The sequence below is a fragment of the Neopsephotus bourkii genome, unplaced genomic scaffold (assembly GCF_033783945.1).
Source record: "Neopsephotus bourkii isolate Nb327-2 ecotype Australia unplaced genomic scaffold, CSIRO-AGI_Nbou_v1 NB_780, whole genome shotgun sequence".
Classification (NCBI taxonomy): Eukaryota; Metazoa; Chordata; class Aves; order Psittaciformes; family Psittacidae; genus Neopsephotus; species Neopsephotus bourkii.
The window spans coordinates 3,242,724-3,259,807 of record NW_026901276.1 but is presented as its reverse complement, the minus strand read 5'-3'; the positions used below and the strand labels follow the sequence as shown (position 1 = coordinate 3,259,807).

Below are 17,084 nucleotides of genomic sequence, written 5' to 3'. Positions count from 1 at the left end.
GGCTCTTTGCGATGAAAGTTCCTTTAGATTTCATGGCTTTGTCACGCTTGAGATCATGCGCTGATCAGCCATAAAACTATCCTTTATTTGAAACTAGATGTGGAGAAGTTTAAACTGTTCTGTGTGTATTCAGACATAAGTAGCTCATCTTTGGCAGTGCTCAGATTATTTATACTGCAGCTGCAGTGAATTTGAGTTGCACCAAATGTAGTTCTCTAAATGTCAGCTTGATTTTCTCAAGACCTACTTTTCACTTGCTACAAATATTACTTGTTACAGATGCTAAAACTCTTTGAAAGAGGAATGTCACTTTGGGTGCAGTCACAGCATTCAGAAGTAATATGGATCATGAAAGGCTATTTATTTGGTTTTGTCTAAAAAATTAACAAAGTGAACTTTGTATGAATTTAAGGATTTGGACATTCTGGGAATTCACCTCTATAGTTAGGTATACACGATTTTCCCACTTCTGATGAGTGCAGTTACTGCTAATGTAAAAGTTTAGTACATATGTATGGAAGCAAGTCCAACATGACCATCTTTTCTAAAACTGTATTAATGCAACCAAGTCCAGAAAATGTTCATTTAAAAGCTGACAAAACCAAAAAAATAATAAAATAATAAAATAATCAGATGTCAATTTATATAGATTATGTTAAGTTTTTAGTATCTCCAAAAGTTGACTTCTTTTATTTTTTATATCCCTGACAAAAGTAAAAAGATAATTCACTGTTTATAATATAAGACCTTCAGGTGCTGTGAGGGAATTAGATGGCCCATAATTCACAGCTTAAAAGTGAAAAGGAAAGTCCTGCATTCTTTTCAGTAATTCAGAAAATGCTGAGCTCAGGCTAAATTCAAATTTTTATTCATTGCAACAAATTAGAAGTTCATCACATAAGAGCTGTATTACAATAATATTAACTGTAATCTTGATTGAAAGGAGGGAAAAATTTCTGGTTTTACATTCAAGTGAAAAAAAAACAGAAATGAGGAGAATTTGTGTGCACCTGGGACAGACAGGAGACATTGGAAGAAAAATGAATTATCAGAGAAGACAATTTTTAGTAGACAGTTAACTCTTCAAAGGGTGTTCTGTCTTCAGTCATGCAATTACAGTCAAATATTTTTGCTTGGATCAGGTGAAAAAATACTCTGTTTTCTTAGCTATTGAGTTTTGACAGTCCCCATCGTCTTATTACTGTGGACATTAATTCCACTATGGGGCAGTGGCAGTGTGACAGATCTTGCCCTTCTGCAGCTCTGACTGTCAGATTACACTGATCCGAGTTACTGTTTGCTACTATTTTCTTTTCTGAGCAGTCACCTTTAATTACTCAAAGTCTCAGCCTCACTTCATTGTAAATCAAGCAGGTAAGTTTCTAGAGTGAGAAGAGTTATTTTTCATAGGTTGCCTTGTTTGTCTAAACCAGGGACTGTTTGAATGGGAATGTATAATGGGAAGAAATGTCACTTTGGGCAAAGGTGTGGCAGAAATAGACTTACCTACATGTATTTTTTTTCTGCTTCACATATTCATCTCTGACATGCTTCCAAACCATTTAGTTACTGTAAGACTCTAATTTTTATTGATCTCACAGATCACTCATTGAAATTTTCACCAGTTACATCAGCACATACCGTTTTATTGCTGCAGTTTTATTATAATGTCAGTTACGCTTCATTACTTGTCAAAAACAATTCAAGTGAGACAAGAAATATTATAACTTAACAAAATTATTGCCAGTGAAGTTCTTTTGAAAGAATATTAAGAGGAGGAATATAATGCAGGTGCTATGAATCCATTTCTCGAGGAACACTTATTTTCCCATTATGCAAAAAGGGAGCCTTGGAGCTGTGATTCCCTTGGGTTTGTGACTCTAGAGAAGTCACTGGTGGCAGCCTCCAGGACTTCCTGGAGGGATGATGCAGAGGAAAGTGATTGATGAGGCTATGAAATACCCTCAGGCATGTGCTAGGGGCCAAATATAGTCTGGGGTGAATTTGTAGTTACTGATACCGTTAGCAAAGGTATCTGTACAAATTAAAGTAAAAATTGTTCTTCGATTTAGGTTCAAAGACAGAAAATAATTAATTCATTTTGATTTTTAGCAGATGATTTGGTTTATTTTATGAGACTCTGAGAAGCTTGTAATGGTTTCAGCAGTACCAGCCCTTTTACCTGTGCAGAGCTTAGATACAGGAAAACTAGAAATAGATGGGAAGAATATATATGGGGTAGAAAGGAGAGAGAAGAAGAAATCAATCCAGCTAGAATATTAAAAAAAAAACAAACAAAAAAAAAAAAACCAAACCCTCACGTTCTGCTGAAGGAACAAGTAAAAGGACTTTGAATGTTTGGGTTAGCTGGGGGACATAATCTGAATTAGATCCACTTGAAAGGGCGAAAAAGCATCACTGCTCTACGCAGTAATGCCGTAAGTCCTCAGCTTTTGTGGTTGTTTTCATTAAAGCAGCATCTTTCTTTCAAAAAGGAATGTTTACATTTCAGTTTTAGCTTCCAGATTGAGCTCACAATTCACATTTTTTGAGAACAAGTTCCCTTGCAGTGAAGTCCAGTTTAATTTGCATCTTGAGTTTGCCATGTATACGCAATTTCTTAAGCATATTTTTCATCTCTGGTATTCTCTTATTAGACTCAGGATATTATGACATTTTCAAAATGCTTCCTATTTATAACTTAACATTATACAATGTCAAGAATAATCAAAAGCATAAAGAGATGACAGAAAAATCCCATTTATATGATCTTTCCAGGTCACAGTTCTGGGTTTCACTTATAATGCCTGTTTTAAGAGCTAAAATTGCCTTTTTAGCAAATGAAAAATGCAAATAAAAGCTGCCAGGAAATGGACATGAACACTCTATAACTTTCTTAGCACAGTTTGTCAAAGTTCAGAGATCTGTGGTTTCATCAGAGATGTTTCCTGACCAATAGCCATCCCTAAGTGTTACTGACTTTTTCAGTGTATGAGGAAATAGCCCAAGCTGACAGTTTCTGTTAGGCACTATTTTCTCTCATTATTTTGTCATTTAGTCTTCATTTTTTTCCCCCAGAGAACAAAGTACAGCTGTAGTTTTGGTATTTCTTTACTCAGTGTGCCTTTGTTTAAACGGCGCACTTGAAAGATTTGGAAGTACTAACTTAATAAATCTAGGTAATTCCTATCATTTTGAGACAACTTCATGACAGGCAAAATTTGATTCAATATTTCTACCATTTACATATATATATATATATATACATCCTCTTAAAATATATCCTATTTTTATTTCCATCAGCTGAATGCTTTATTGTCTTTAGTTTTAGCATTAGGGCTTCATTAAGATTCAGCCTCTCAACTTTTCGCATAAAGCTAAGCTACTTGGCATATAAATGCTGAATCAGATGATGGGAGTGCTTGTTTGCACTCCGAGTTTGTTTTACTATTTGAATCTTTCATTGTGCTGATACAATGAAAGCAGTGTGTGTTGAAAAACTATTAGGGCCTTAGGACAAAACTTCTCTGGGGTTTTGCAGGGCAGTGAAAGGAGGAGAGTTACCATCTCTGTCTTACTGACCATGGAACTGATGGTGCACCTGGCTAGGGAGAGGAGAAAGAGACCTCTAAATCTTATTGCAAGTTGCAGCATAAGATGCCAAGAACCTTGAAACTTTCCTCGTTCCTCCACTTCTTTTGAAATACAGACCTTGTGCAATATGTTCTTGCAGGACCTACAAATTTCAACTACCCCTGTGCATCCAGCAGCTCTGCCCTGCTCCTTTCCCCTGTCCTTTCACCTGCTACAGCACTGGGATCATGCAAACAGCACTACCCTGGCTATGGTGAAGGGATCAGTGGATGAGCAGAAGAGAATTTCAGAGCTATAGCAAGGCCACAAAAGACAGAACAGGTCGAGGCATGGCTTATGATAGTAAGGTATATGTGATGGGAAGGCACAAGAACAGTAAGGTAAGGCACACATCAGTGGTGTCAGCACCTACTAAGTTTGGTGCCCTTTGGTACGTTAGGGATTTTGATACACTACATTAATATGTTGCCTGACAATGCAGGTATGAATATACCTGCATGTATTTCATTATCTGTTCCAGGTGCTGAAAAATTTCATGTCTCTGGATGATCAAAAGCATACAGTGCTACGTGTAAAAGAAGTAAGTAAGTGTTATTTATAACTTATAGACATTTAAGCTTTGGTCATGGCAGAATCTGTTGACTTGAAGTTATAGGATTCCTAACAATGTAAAAGAAAGATTGTGTGATTCATAAGGGTATGCACAACACTAAGCAGTGAGCCATCTGAGGTAGCAGTAGCAAAGCCCTAAGGACTTACTCATGTTTTAAATCCCCACCCTTTCAGAGGCTTAGGTTCTTAACTGTGCATTTCTCTCCACGCATGATTTATGGCTATGAAAGTAGGCACTTAATCCTCTTCTTCACAGAAAAACAGATAGAACAAGAATCAATATTTTCTTTTGAAAGGGAACCAGAGGAGAAGTAGGTGGTGATTCCTCTCACCTCCTCCTCAGCTCCCTTTCAAGAGGACATCTCATTTCATTCCTTTTTTCTGCTAGTACAAGCTCAGTCTGACCTGGAAAGTTCCTCAGTATACAGGCTGCTGGGGAGGATAAGCACTTTCAAACTCTGCCCCAGAAGATACGGCAGATTGTATATATACAATTACACTGTATACATGGGTTTCATTTATAGAAGTTTTAAAGATTCACTGAGATAGGGAGTAGGAGTAAGATTAAGCCTGATTTTGCAGTGTGGTGGTTAGGCTACTTCCATGGGTATGGAAGACTCTAGTCTGTGCTTCAAGGACAATTTAATTATTTTATATTACATAGGCATTGGAAAATGTATGACAACTGTTATTGAAGCAGAGACTGATATTAAGGAATCTCCTTTCAGAAACAGTTCTCCCAGCCAGCTACGGTACAGAGGAAAGCTTGCTTCATTATTGCTGTCCCAAGAAATGCAAAAAAGCTCCAAATTACCTAAATTACATAACAACAACAAAAAAATATAATGCAAACTTCTGCATTATGCATTTCCTCTAGAAAATTTTAGAAATTGATCAAAATAATTTACATAATTCCCTCATTGTGAAAAAGCTTTTAAGAGCCAATTAAGAAAAGCAAGTGGGGAGAACTGCAAGCTTGAAATAGAGAAGCAATAAAGTGAAATTCTTTACTATGGAAGAAGGTGAGGATGAGAGTACATGAAAGGGAATTGTACTGTAGTTGAAAGGCACAATAGCAGTAAAAGGCACACAAGGAAGGTGGTAGTATGAACTGATGAGGGGTGCAAGTAGGACCAGTGCAAACTGATTCACTGAAAAGTGGAAAGAACAAGTTTGCATTGCAGCAGTCTTAAACATGGACTTGCTACTACTCAGATAATGATCTAACTGTGGAGAAAACCATGTAAAGATAGTTATCTAGCATATATATAAATATATAAATGGTTTGTATTTTAATTTATACAGTCATATGCTTGCCTTGTGCCATGCTATGTCATTTGGTAAGACTTTTACAATAGCGACTGCCCTCTTGGGTATTTGGACAGTATCTAATTATTGTTGATAGCATAGCTAGTCTCTCCACTCCCCATATCCCACACAGATACATATATACACCCACTTCTCTTTTTCTGAGGAAGCAGAAAACATTTGTTAGGGAATATTTAGGCAAATGACACAGAACTAGTAACACAGGATCTCTCAAGAGGCTGTAACCTATGTTGGGGAGTGCCAGACAGGTGCTTGGTACCTGGGCAGCATGGAAAAAAATCTGAACTGAAATGTTGAGGTTTTCTCCTGTGTGTAATATCACACATCTATACAGTGGCTCTGGCAGTATCTTCAAGCTCTGTCTACGGTAGGGTTTCACAGCTGTCAGTTGCACTACATGAATAAATGGTCTGAGCAGGGCATTTATGTTACTCCATTGCTCTGCCCCACTAGCAGCATTGCTCAGATGTGCTCCTAGGTCTGCAAACTGCTGCCTCTCTCTTATAATACCCAATATCACAGGCACAAGTCTGGTAGCGTGAAGCAAATTTAGCATCTCCCCCTTTCTGTATGTCATTATGGATGGCTACAGATGGTTTCATTCTGTACAACGGTCTGTTGCAGAAGGTAAGAGCTATGAAATTATATGCTTACATATGTGAAGAGTATGTAAATGTCAAATGTAAGCTAGATGGGTTGGACCAGATAACCCAGAGTTTACCTCAAGTTTGATAAAACAACTCATGAAGAAAATGCTTCACACAAAAGAGGGAGAGCTCTAGCTGCAAGGAAAGATAAAGATATTCATGACAAATTGCTGATATGAAAAATTTAGACTTTAGTGTTGGCAATAATAATACTAATTAATGACATTAATATTGTAAAAAGAAATGGTTTTAAAAGCTTGTAATATGTACAGATTTACCTGTCAAATCTAGCTTGAAAGGCCATAAGGCAACATGAATGAGAGCTATTTTTAGAAAAGAATTTATTTCAGAGAACTCATTGTGTTTTCTCTTCTGTAGTATTGGCATTTCTGAAAATAATCTGAAGGTCACATCTGGAAGATGGGAATATATTTTCCCATAGAAGATATTGAAGGCTTTCTGATTATGCCAGAGCACACAGTTAAGTATATGGAACCATTAAAGTTTGACAAGGCACCTGATCTAGATGAATAACATTCCCAAATTCCAGAGGAATCATAAAGGTAAAGTAAGAAAAGCATTTAGAATACCTTTTTTTTCCACACCTTTCCCAGCTAGGAAAACATCAAAAGACAAAAAGAGGGTAGTGGTGTTTCTGTATTTTGAGGAGACTGCTGAATAGAGAAGTCAATGGAATGTGTAACATGGAAAGAACAACTGCTGCTGTTTAAAGATCAGGCTAACAAACTTGATGAATGAGTACAATTTCTGTGAACAGCCCTGATAGCTAGTGAAAAGTAAACTAAACGACATATTTTGCCTGGACACAAGAGCTTCTTGAAACTATGTCATATGTAGACATGCACAAAATAGATTACTCTAAAAAGCTAGGCTGAGATAGGTAAACATGCAGGGCTGCTGAAATGAGTTTTAGATTAATTTAGGAGAAAGAAATAAAGCATGTAACCTAAATGGAAATGCTTTATAAGATGAGATAAAGCCAATGAGGCAGAACTAGTGGTCAAAGCTGAACACCATTCTGGGATACAACAGGAAGGTTACTGGAAAGAGCTCATTTTGCAAAAACAAAGAATGGAATGAATGCAAAATCTGCTTGTGTAAAGAGAAAGTAATGGCTTTAGTACTGCGCTCTAAGGAAAGAATGACTGCTTCATTTTATTTAAAGTAGTAGATGAATGCAATTGACCCCACCCCCAGCAACAGAACACTGAATGTCAATCAATAATAAGAGCTGGACATGCAGGTAATAAACCATCTGCTCAATGCTTGCTCAGTTTGATAAAATACAATACTTAATTTCTACACATAAACATATTGTATATCTACCTGTAATATTTGTATGTATTTATTCTCATAAAATGGATTGACGGCAAAAGATGGATTATACTGTGCTGAGCTCTAAAGGTTTTAATGAGAAGTGCAGAGTAGCCAGCTATCTGTTTTATTTTGCTGAGGCTCATTCATAGGAACATATTGTTTGGGTTAGAAGGAACCTTTAAAGTCCATCTAGTCCAATTGCTGGGGAATGAGCAGGGACATCTTCAATTCATCCTCCTAGCATCTCGGTTATGTTCCCATTCTTTGAACAAATAATCTTAAGGTAGAAACTGACAGTTCTTTAATGTAGCTGTAGTTTAATTTTGAGGTTAATCTTTGTCAAGCTTGTACTGCTCTTAGTTTTATGGATTGTAGGTTTAGATTGTGGGCAGAATCAGAAAAGTATGTTGCACAAATGGTGAATCAAGCAGTGTGTAATGCACGTCAGTCCAAGTGAAGTAACAGTAAAACCTTTAGATCATGTCATATTTTCATTTTCATGCCATTTATGTTACAGATAAATGAACTTTAGAATATACAAGAGAATTTTATTATGTATTTTAGAATGTGTGTCTTTTTGCTTGTAAAGCATCTCATTCTTCTCTACTGCAAGATCAGTTGTGCTGAGTTTTCTCCATGAAGAGGAAAGAAGACATAAAGCTCTCTAAAATAAGTAGAACACTAGCTTCTCTCATACAAATGCCAGAGTTTTAAGTGCCAGATCTGCAAGGTCAGAAAAAGATGTGAAGTCCTGCATGGGAGCTGGGAATCAGCTCTTGCAAATAGTGTCATGTGAAGTCATACTTGCTCTCCCTAAAGGACTATGCATTATTGAACTTCACAGCTGCGGTGGTTTCAGGCATAGGAGGGATGCTGCAGATGGAGAAGCGAAAGCTTCTTACAGCCTTTGTGCAGAAGTAATTTCAAGGAAAGAAATGCATACTTTGGTGATCGCCATTTTTATAAGTTTTTAAGGTTGTTTAAAGCTGTTTCTGGCTTGGACTGTTAAGCAAATACCAGATAATGAGAAGTGGGGAGAAGAAAATAATACCTATTTTGGGCTGTAAATGTGGTTGGCAATACCCACATGCTGAGCTGATATATCCACAGGTTTAAATTCTCTTCAGTGAATTTATTCCATAAGTAGTATAAGTTTCAACTATACTTTATTAAAATTGCTGTCCAGATTTAAAAAAAAATTAAAAAATCCCTTCTTTCTGGAAAATTTATCCCTCAGTTTTAACTGCTCAGGCAGTGTGCTTGCGCACTGTACTGTCTTTACATTTCAACACATTTATTTATACATCACAATTTCTAAAAGCACCCACAACAAACAAAATCAAGTTCCCCAGGCAAATGCATAAGATGGGCTAGAATCTCCATTTGTCTGTGCTGTGCATGCTTATTTAGATTATGGTAAAGTGGATATAAAACACTACAGGAATACAATGCAAATGATGTATGCCTCTTTGCAATGAGATAAACGATTATATGTGGTATTACAGCCGTAATTTAATGCTTGTTAGTCATCCAATTTTGATTAAGGGATCATTTATTTTAAGAATAAGTCTGTACCACTGTTCAGCCATTGGCAATTTGGGTTCAAAGGCACTTAGGCCCTTAAGGTGAACACTGGGAATTTCCACATTGCTCAAAAAATGCTAACACTGACACAGGATGTTTTCCCTCCAAACACCAAAACTCTTTCAGATTAATTCTACAATTATACATACTGGGGGGGTGTGCATATTGGGGGTTTTGATAACTCTTAAAGTTTTTCTACATTTACATATAAGACAGATACTCTTGAACCAAGTTGAAATCAGATGAGAGGAGGGAGAGCTTTTAGCTAAGATCATATGGGAAAGAGATTTAAATTTTTATTGCTACCCCATAAATCTCTCTTGTGCGAGTGTTATGAGTAAACCCAGGACATTTCATCTTTTGCTTTGAGATAATTGAGTTAAGGTAACACAGAGGAGTAATTATCCCTTCTGACAGGTAGGATGTGTGACTCAATGTCAGAAGGAAGCAGTTCTTAGATGTTACCATGAGTAGATGAATGTGAACATAAGTGCCATATTCATTGCTATTTGGATTCAGGAAAAACCTGCCTGACGCAAGATGTAGGGGGGGGTGGTCTTCTTTTGAAGCCTATATTTGAATATGTGTTAATTTCTAATGGACTAGCTGATTCTCAGTACTTCCAGGCCAGAAGCTTGTATATGCACCCGAAAAAAAAAAAATAAAAAATAAAAAGAAGTCTTCTTTAGGTACATCTGAAATTTACAGCTTTCATTTAAACACAGGGAATAGACGGTCTCAAAATACAAATAATCAGCTAAACTTTGTCTATGTTGCATTTTAAGAAATCTTTTGCTCCTCTCATATATAAACTGGCAAAATGGGGTGCAAAATTCTTCTCCTGGCTCACAAAGGAAATAATCTGCCCTAATTATAATTCAGATATTTCAAATCATATGTCGTTTAAAGTATAATGCAACTCTTTGTGACACAACTGCATCAGTTTTAAATTCCCAGTTCGTGTATCAGTCACAGTTAAACTGTTGCAGAGTGTCTGCCCATGGCCAGGGGATGTGTGGCAAGCCCTGTGCTCCTGTGGCTGCCCTGCAGTCGGGAGTTCAGTTGGAGGGTGAGCTCAAAGCTGGCTTGGGCAGCTTCTGAAAGCGTGACTCAAGCATTTGACAGCAGGATACACTGCCTGAAAGATGCTGGTTCTTCCCGAAGGGAACTGGGGTCCCCTGCTTCCTACTTAGTGACTTAGTGTACCTAGGTTATTAGGAGATGCATAATGCCAGAGTTTTCAGTCCTGGCAGAGTGACTTAATGTACATTTAAACCTGTATTAGCCAGGACATATTTGATGTCATGGTTTTCTTTTCCTCTAGCTGCCACTGTTTCAGTGAGTTTGCAGCACATATTTTCCTGAAAGACAGATATGCTTTTTCATGAAACACCCCATTAAGTAAAGCCCTTTAGCAAGGACAAAGAGCCTCTGAAGATGCTCTCCTGGCATAGGATGTTTACAGGCTGAAACAAAAAAACAGCTGTTTCATTAAAAAAAGAAAAAAAATCCAAAGGTTCACAGTTAATCTGCTGATTGCCCTGAAATATTCTGTTTGTTTCATTTGATATTTCCCAAGAAAGCTACTGCTGCTGCTGCTTTAAACTTTATAATGGCTTTGTCAATACCTTTCAAGCATTTGTTTTTGTGTCAAGTTTGCATACTTCAAATATATGTAAATGACATGGTTATTGGAAAAGAGAAGGGATCCAGACTGCTGTAGATCTGCAAGGCTCTGAAAGCTGCAAAATTATTTAGCTGCAGGTGTGGAATAGTTGTACTGTGCTGGATTGTGTGTCTCCAGCTGTGGAAATTGGGGGAAATATGCACACAGCTAGAGTGTGTACACAATAGTGTAGGATGTCAGGAAAATCTTCTCTAGAGAATGGCAATTTGGGGTCAAAACTATGACCTTGGTGCAGTGGAGCGGTTTCATGAGCCTTGGCTCTGTGCTTGCGCATGTGGATTAGTAAAGGGTAGCAGGAGCATTCAAAAATGTGACTGGCAGGTTCAATATATTGCATGGCTGCAGAGTTATTCAAAACAAATTGTATATGTGGAGCTGGTGGACATGGGGTAGGTATCTTCCTGATGGACATGTTCCATGTTCTCAGTTTCAGATTAGCCTTAAACAGCTTTTTTCTCATTTTTCTCTGCCTGCCAAAGTGTTCCTGTCTGCTGTTCACAACTTCAGTAGAATTTATTTCTTTCCACCTACCACCCAGGAAATTTGCCTCAGAAAGATGAGATGCAAATATTATGCAGGGTTGACCTTTCCATTTACAAGGTAACTAATTAGCTCAACAAGTAACGTGTTTAGTAAAATACGTATATGTCATTAGATAATCCTGCCTACCTCTTTATGGTTGCTTCCTAAAATACATCTTACTTTTGTCGCAATTAACTGGAGGCATGCTATTGACTGCAGGACTACAGACTTATAGCAAATGCAAAGTAATTTAATACTCACTTTCTGATCCGGCAGCCTCGTAGTTACTTCTCCAGTCATGCTTCAGCACCATAGTGTAGTGCTGACAGAGTACCTTTTCCAGTTCTGCTTCCTTTCTGCTACTGGATGGAAAGGAATGTGTGGTGTTAATGTGGAAGATGGTAAACTATAAACGTTTTTTAAGTAAACTTCAGGGAAAGGCAGACATTTATGAGGTGGTGAAAACTCAAGTGGCAGTCTGGACATGATTTTATGGTGAATCTGTGCAACTGGCTCAACAGCTTCCTTTAGCTAAGCTATGCAATGGTATGCATGGACTGCTATGCTGAGGTCTGCACTGTAGTTGTAATTTATATTGTTATTTCATCAATCAGTGGCAAAGCAAAGAAAGGGATGGTCATGTTCATGACTTACTGTGGGTGGCTTCCTGGTATTCAAATGGTCTGAGGAGAGGTAGCTGTGTCCTTCATTGAAAGAAGGGAGCAGAAAAGGTGGTTATGTATACACAAAGGGTCAAAAGAAATGGCCAGGAATTTGACCCAGGTCTTGTAAGCCAACAGAAAGAAGCTGGCCATGTCAAAATCACGAAGCCCATCCCAGTTCACTTTTGGGACTCATTTATGGCCATGAACAGATGTTCTTAACCACAGTGGACCTTGAATCCTGCGTGGGTTTCAGTCTGATGCAGGATGATTAGCATTCCCTAGCCCTTGATTGCAGCGTCTGGTTTTTGGTGCCACCTCACAGTATGGTGTGGCAACAGAGATGAATGGTACCCTGCTGCAAATGGTAAGCAGTGATACTTTGCAAGTCTAATGAACTCATCCTGTGCTCTTCAGTGTCCTTTAAACCGTGACAATTAGCAAGAGTAAAGAAGGGAAAAAAGTCTTACTAGTTGTGAGGTAAATAGGGGAGCGGAGCCTGTGATTGGATAAAGCAAAGAGTGTTGTTAATTTCTTACTGATATTTGGACCGTCCTGTTCCCTTTTCAAATTTGTTTTGGAAGATACTGGCATGTTTATTATAAAAGACAGCGGTTAACTGCTTCACTGTTTTATGTGCATTTTTTCTGATCCAGAACTGATCATGATTCTGCCATTAAATCATCTGCTTTGTACTTGTCAATTTATTGCTTCTTTGCCTTTAATGAAGCAGAGGCAGTACTTTACAGATGGGGAACTAAATCATGGAGAAACTATGCTACTTTTTACATGACCTCTGCACACAAAATTAATAATGTCTCTTATTGACAGGTTCATGCGCTAGATGCAAGTGTTGTAAGTAGCTTAGCTACACTGGCAGTGCTGATTTGTGAAAAGTTCAGTTTTTATGAGAGAATGTATGAGCTATTAGTACAAATTTTCTTCTTTACATTTTTACTCACAGTACACCTATCCAGTGAAAGCTTTATGTACCTCTGGACCCTCTCCTAGATAACGTCTGGTTGGATTTCTCTCCCCTGTCACCAAAGTGCCATTGCTAAAGCTGCACCGACCTTGGCTTTTGCCATGGCCCCTCAGCAGAGCTGCTTCTTCAAGGGGTTCCCTTTATCATGCTTGCTTGCCTTCCTCTTCATTCATGCTAGCTTTCTTTCATCCCTAACAGCCTTTTCTTGTAATCTTCCTTTCTTCTTGTTTCTAAGCAGTGTCTCCTGCTTGAAGTTCAGTGAAGTCTTCCCTCTCTTTTGAAACATTTCACTTCCCTCTGCCATTCATTTTGCTCTTTCCCTGTCCTAAAAGCAGGTGCCAGCTAGTGCTGACATTCTCCCCCACCAGAAATGCCGTAGATTGCTTTGCTGACTTCTATGACAGGGCTTACATGCATACAGAAGTAGTCCTTGGGTAGATCATAACGTTACTTAGCAATGTAAGGCTAAGGGGTCAGGCTTTAAAAGGAGTTTATGGGAGGTCACCTGCATAAGTAGGACAATCTTAAATCACGTGACCTCTATGGATGTTATTGCTGGATTTTTAAGTGGGATGCTGATGTCTGAAAGCCTTGTTAGCAAATATCTTTGAGAACTTAGGAGGATGGTGAAAGAAGGCCAAATACATTTAAGATGCAGCAAAAAAGAGCAAGAAGAATACAGCTCTGTCAGCTTCTTCAACACCCAGATGAATGAGAATTAATACAAGAGGCAAAATCATAGTATATATACCATCCAGCAGCAAACTCCAGACTCAAGAGCTACTTGTGTAGTAGTTGGGTTCCCTCAATGGCTTTGGAGAAGATGACTCCAGGTGAAGTTCTGAATAAAGTACTGCAGAAGCCTATCTCTAGTCTTTAACTGTACAGGGAGAAAGGGAGACAGGGAAAGTAAACCATCAACCTTAGTCTATGTTAATACCCTGCAGTGAGAGTAAGTTAGTCTGAAAGAAGTTACTATATACTATCTGCTTTTCTGTATATGATTTTAGTAGTAATTGTAGTGATTTGCTTTACTTTTGTCACAATTCCTCAGTAATCAGAATTACTCAGGCAGTATCTTGAGAGGGAAGAGATTGGAAGAGCAACCCAACTTAAATCTCTTTGTAATTAATTATCTTGGAGCAAGTACATGATTAATTAATGATTATTTTTAAATGTATGCATATATTCATTTATTATTATATTAAGTTATAATAAATATTACACTATATAATTCTACATTTAAATTTAGACATGCATTTATTATGACAGCCATGTTGTCTGGATGTAAATTAACCTGGTATATCTGTGGTGCCAGGCAATAGCATGAGAGGCAATGGGTGTAAACTGAACCACAGCTTTTTTCTGAACATGAAGAAGAACTTCTTAAGTGTGAGGGTGACTGAGCATTAGAATAGGTTTTCCATGGGGGTTGTAGAGTCTCCTTCCCTGGAGCTATTAAAGAACCATCTGAAGACAGCCCTGACCAATGTGCTCTAGGTCACCCTGCTTGAACAGGGAGGCTGGACTAGATGACCTCTGGTGGTCCTTTCCAGCCTCGACCATTCTGTGACTGTGATTAATGTAAAAAACCCAATAAGCAGATAATATTACAAAATGAAGAGCAGTAAATGTCAAGGGTAACAGATAGAGGAAGGCAATGACTGCACTCAAGAAGTCATCAAGAAGTGGAAACAAGGAAGGAAGATTCACACAAATATGTCATAAGTTGAACAAAAAAGATGCTTTTAGTCAGAGGCTATTGCAGCAGTACATTATGGGAAGGAAAAGTCAGAGTGTGCACCAAGACTTCAGGTGTGACCATTATGAAACAGACAAAACAGGAAGAAAAGACAGTCAAGGTACTGAATGTCTTGCTGACTGGTCTTTATTCAGAAAGAAGTTTGGGGGACTAAAAGTCTGCAGAGTTCCTGGTTATGCTCAGTTTGTATCAACAGCAAAACAAGGAAAAAAAATATCACTTTCAGCAAGGTATTAAAGAAAGCAATGACTTGAAAAATAAAGACTATCCACTTAGCCTGTATTCATACATGCAGAATTAGTCCAAACACTAAGAACAAGTAAAACAAATGATGAAGCTGATAAATCTCAAAACTAGATTATTTATTATGCACTGTACTACTGTGCACCTACCCACCCAATATTAAAAATTGTAATCCAGTGAAACAAAGGAAACGACCATATCACAGATGTCATAAAACACTGCTTAGAGCAGTCAGAGCTGTCAGACAATATGCTATTTAGTATCATGATAAAGGAGATCACAGATGTGGAAGCCAAGGAGAATGGACTTGGGGTTTCTGAAGCAGCTGAGGGGACAAAGGGGTTAGCTCAAAGGATTTGCTATGAGTAAGTTTTTCTTTACCAGCTGTGGGACAAACCCTGACAACCTTGCTGCTTTGGAAGACAGATATAAAGCATGTTTGATGCCTAGAGGTCAGTAGGCTAAGGAATGTTAAGCTGTGAGAGAGTTTTCCCACACCAGGTTCCAGCACAAGGCAACATAACAAGAAGCACTCAGCCCCTGAGACATGGAGTGCTCAGGCAAAGAAACACTCACTTCAGATTTTAATTTTTATTTGATTTATATCAGAAAGAATATTTAATAGCTCTCATATTCACCTATGTGCTCTGTAATGTTCACACACAGAGACTATGCAGATTATGAGACAGACTAATGTCTCTCTTCACTGAAATTACTATAATAGCAAAGCCATTTTGCAAATGACAGTGTAAGTATCAGCTCAGATAATTCTGGAAAATTAATGCCCCAAATGAAATGCAAGCTCAGAGCTCAGGGAATACATCTTATACTTTAGCCTTTCTATTTTTACTTTGTATATATTGTTTACTATGCTGTTACTATACACGCATATATCATCAGATATGCATGTATCATTTTACAGTCTGAGAAGTATAATTTCTCTGGGGTTTCCCATCCGTTTTTCAGCATGAGGATAATGCAATCATTTGACAGCCTTTAAAAGTGAAAAGCCTTTGGATCTCAAGCTCTGGATCTTAGAATCAGCTAAGCATGAATGCTGAGAAATACTGAAAGGAGAAAGGTGAACAGCTTGCAGGGTGAGGTGATCAGCGACATGCAGCAAGGACAGATTCAGTCTATCCTAACCTGGAGAAGGGGATGGGGAAGCCACAAGCACCTCCAGGCAGCAATACATTAATCTGCTTTTTCATTGCCCTGCAGAGGTGGCTCTCTCTGCATTGAGATGGAGGCCAAATCATTAGCATGGACTAAAGCACCTCATTTTTTGAAGGCTCAGAGTACTTTAGAGAGTTCCTGCCCAAAAGACTATCTGACTCTGCGGGAGAGGGACAAAAAAGAAAAGCTTCAAGAGACATTACCAGAAGAATAATAAGGGTGGAAGGACAAGATGAGTAGAACAGTATCACAAGTTTGCTGGTTGTTTGCTTTTAAATTTGTTGACATATTTCTATTTTTTAAGACATAGAACTTCCTCATCCTAATTAGTAAACTGATATTATTTATTACTAATAACAAACATTTTTTAAACTAAGAAATTTTATATGCCTGTCATTGTATCATACTGTACAATCATGGAACAGAAAGGGCAAACTCTTTCCTTAGATCCTTAGAGGTTCCTCATTTCACAGGGAGCTAGGCACAGGTTTTATTCATAACAGAAAAGCATCCATAGTACATTAAACAAGCTATAAGAATCCTCTGAAGGGGCTGGATCTAAAGCAAAATCAAGTAGGGGAAGAGTTAGGAAGCCTCTATACCTCAAAGACATTCTGAACTGCAGTATATTTTGATCTGTTGCACAGATTGCAGATAAATTGTGTGGATTGTGTGCAAAAGACATTGCACACAATGCAGATAAAGAACATTCACTCTTTATTCATATACCACTTAGTATACCACCCAGCTCTTCCAGGCAATGACATCAACTTTAATATATTAACAGCTTTCTGAGCAATGTAATCTTTCCTCTACTTCAAGGCTGTGGTAGCTGCTTTTGATACTTTATGTTTGAGTCATCGTAGGGTTTTAATTGTCACACTAATTGTGGCAATTCATGTCTCATGTTGTCGTCTTACTGGATTCTGCCTCCAAGTAAATC

The 17,084-nt window shown here is 38.0% G+C and overlaps 1 long non-coding RNA gene across 1 annotated transcript; it reads left to right on the top strand.

The window, feature by feature from the left end:
- Positions 1-741: 741 nt before the first annotated feature.
- Positions 742-16,438, top strand: LOC133213138 (uncharacterized). The gene is made up of 3 exons (XR_009725701.1): positions 742-1,374; positions 6,561-6,745; positions 15,932-16,438. It is a non-coding gene; the product is annotated as an uncharacterized LOC133213138 (long non-coding RNA).
- The last annotated feature ends 646 nt before the right edge of the window (positions 16,439-17,084 follow it).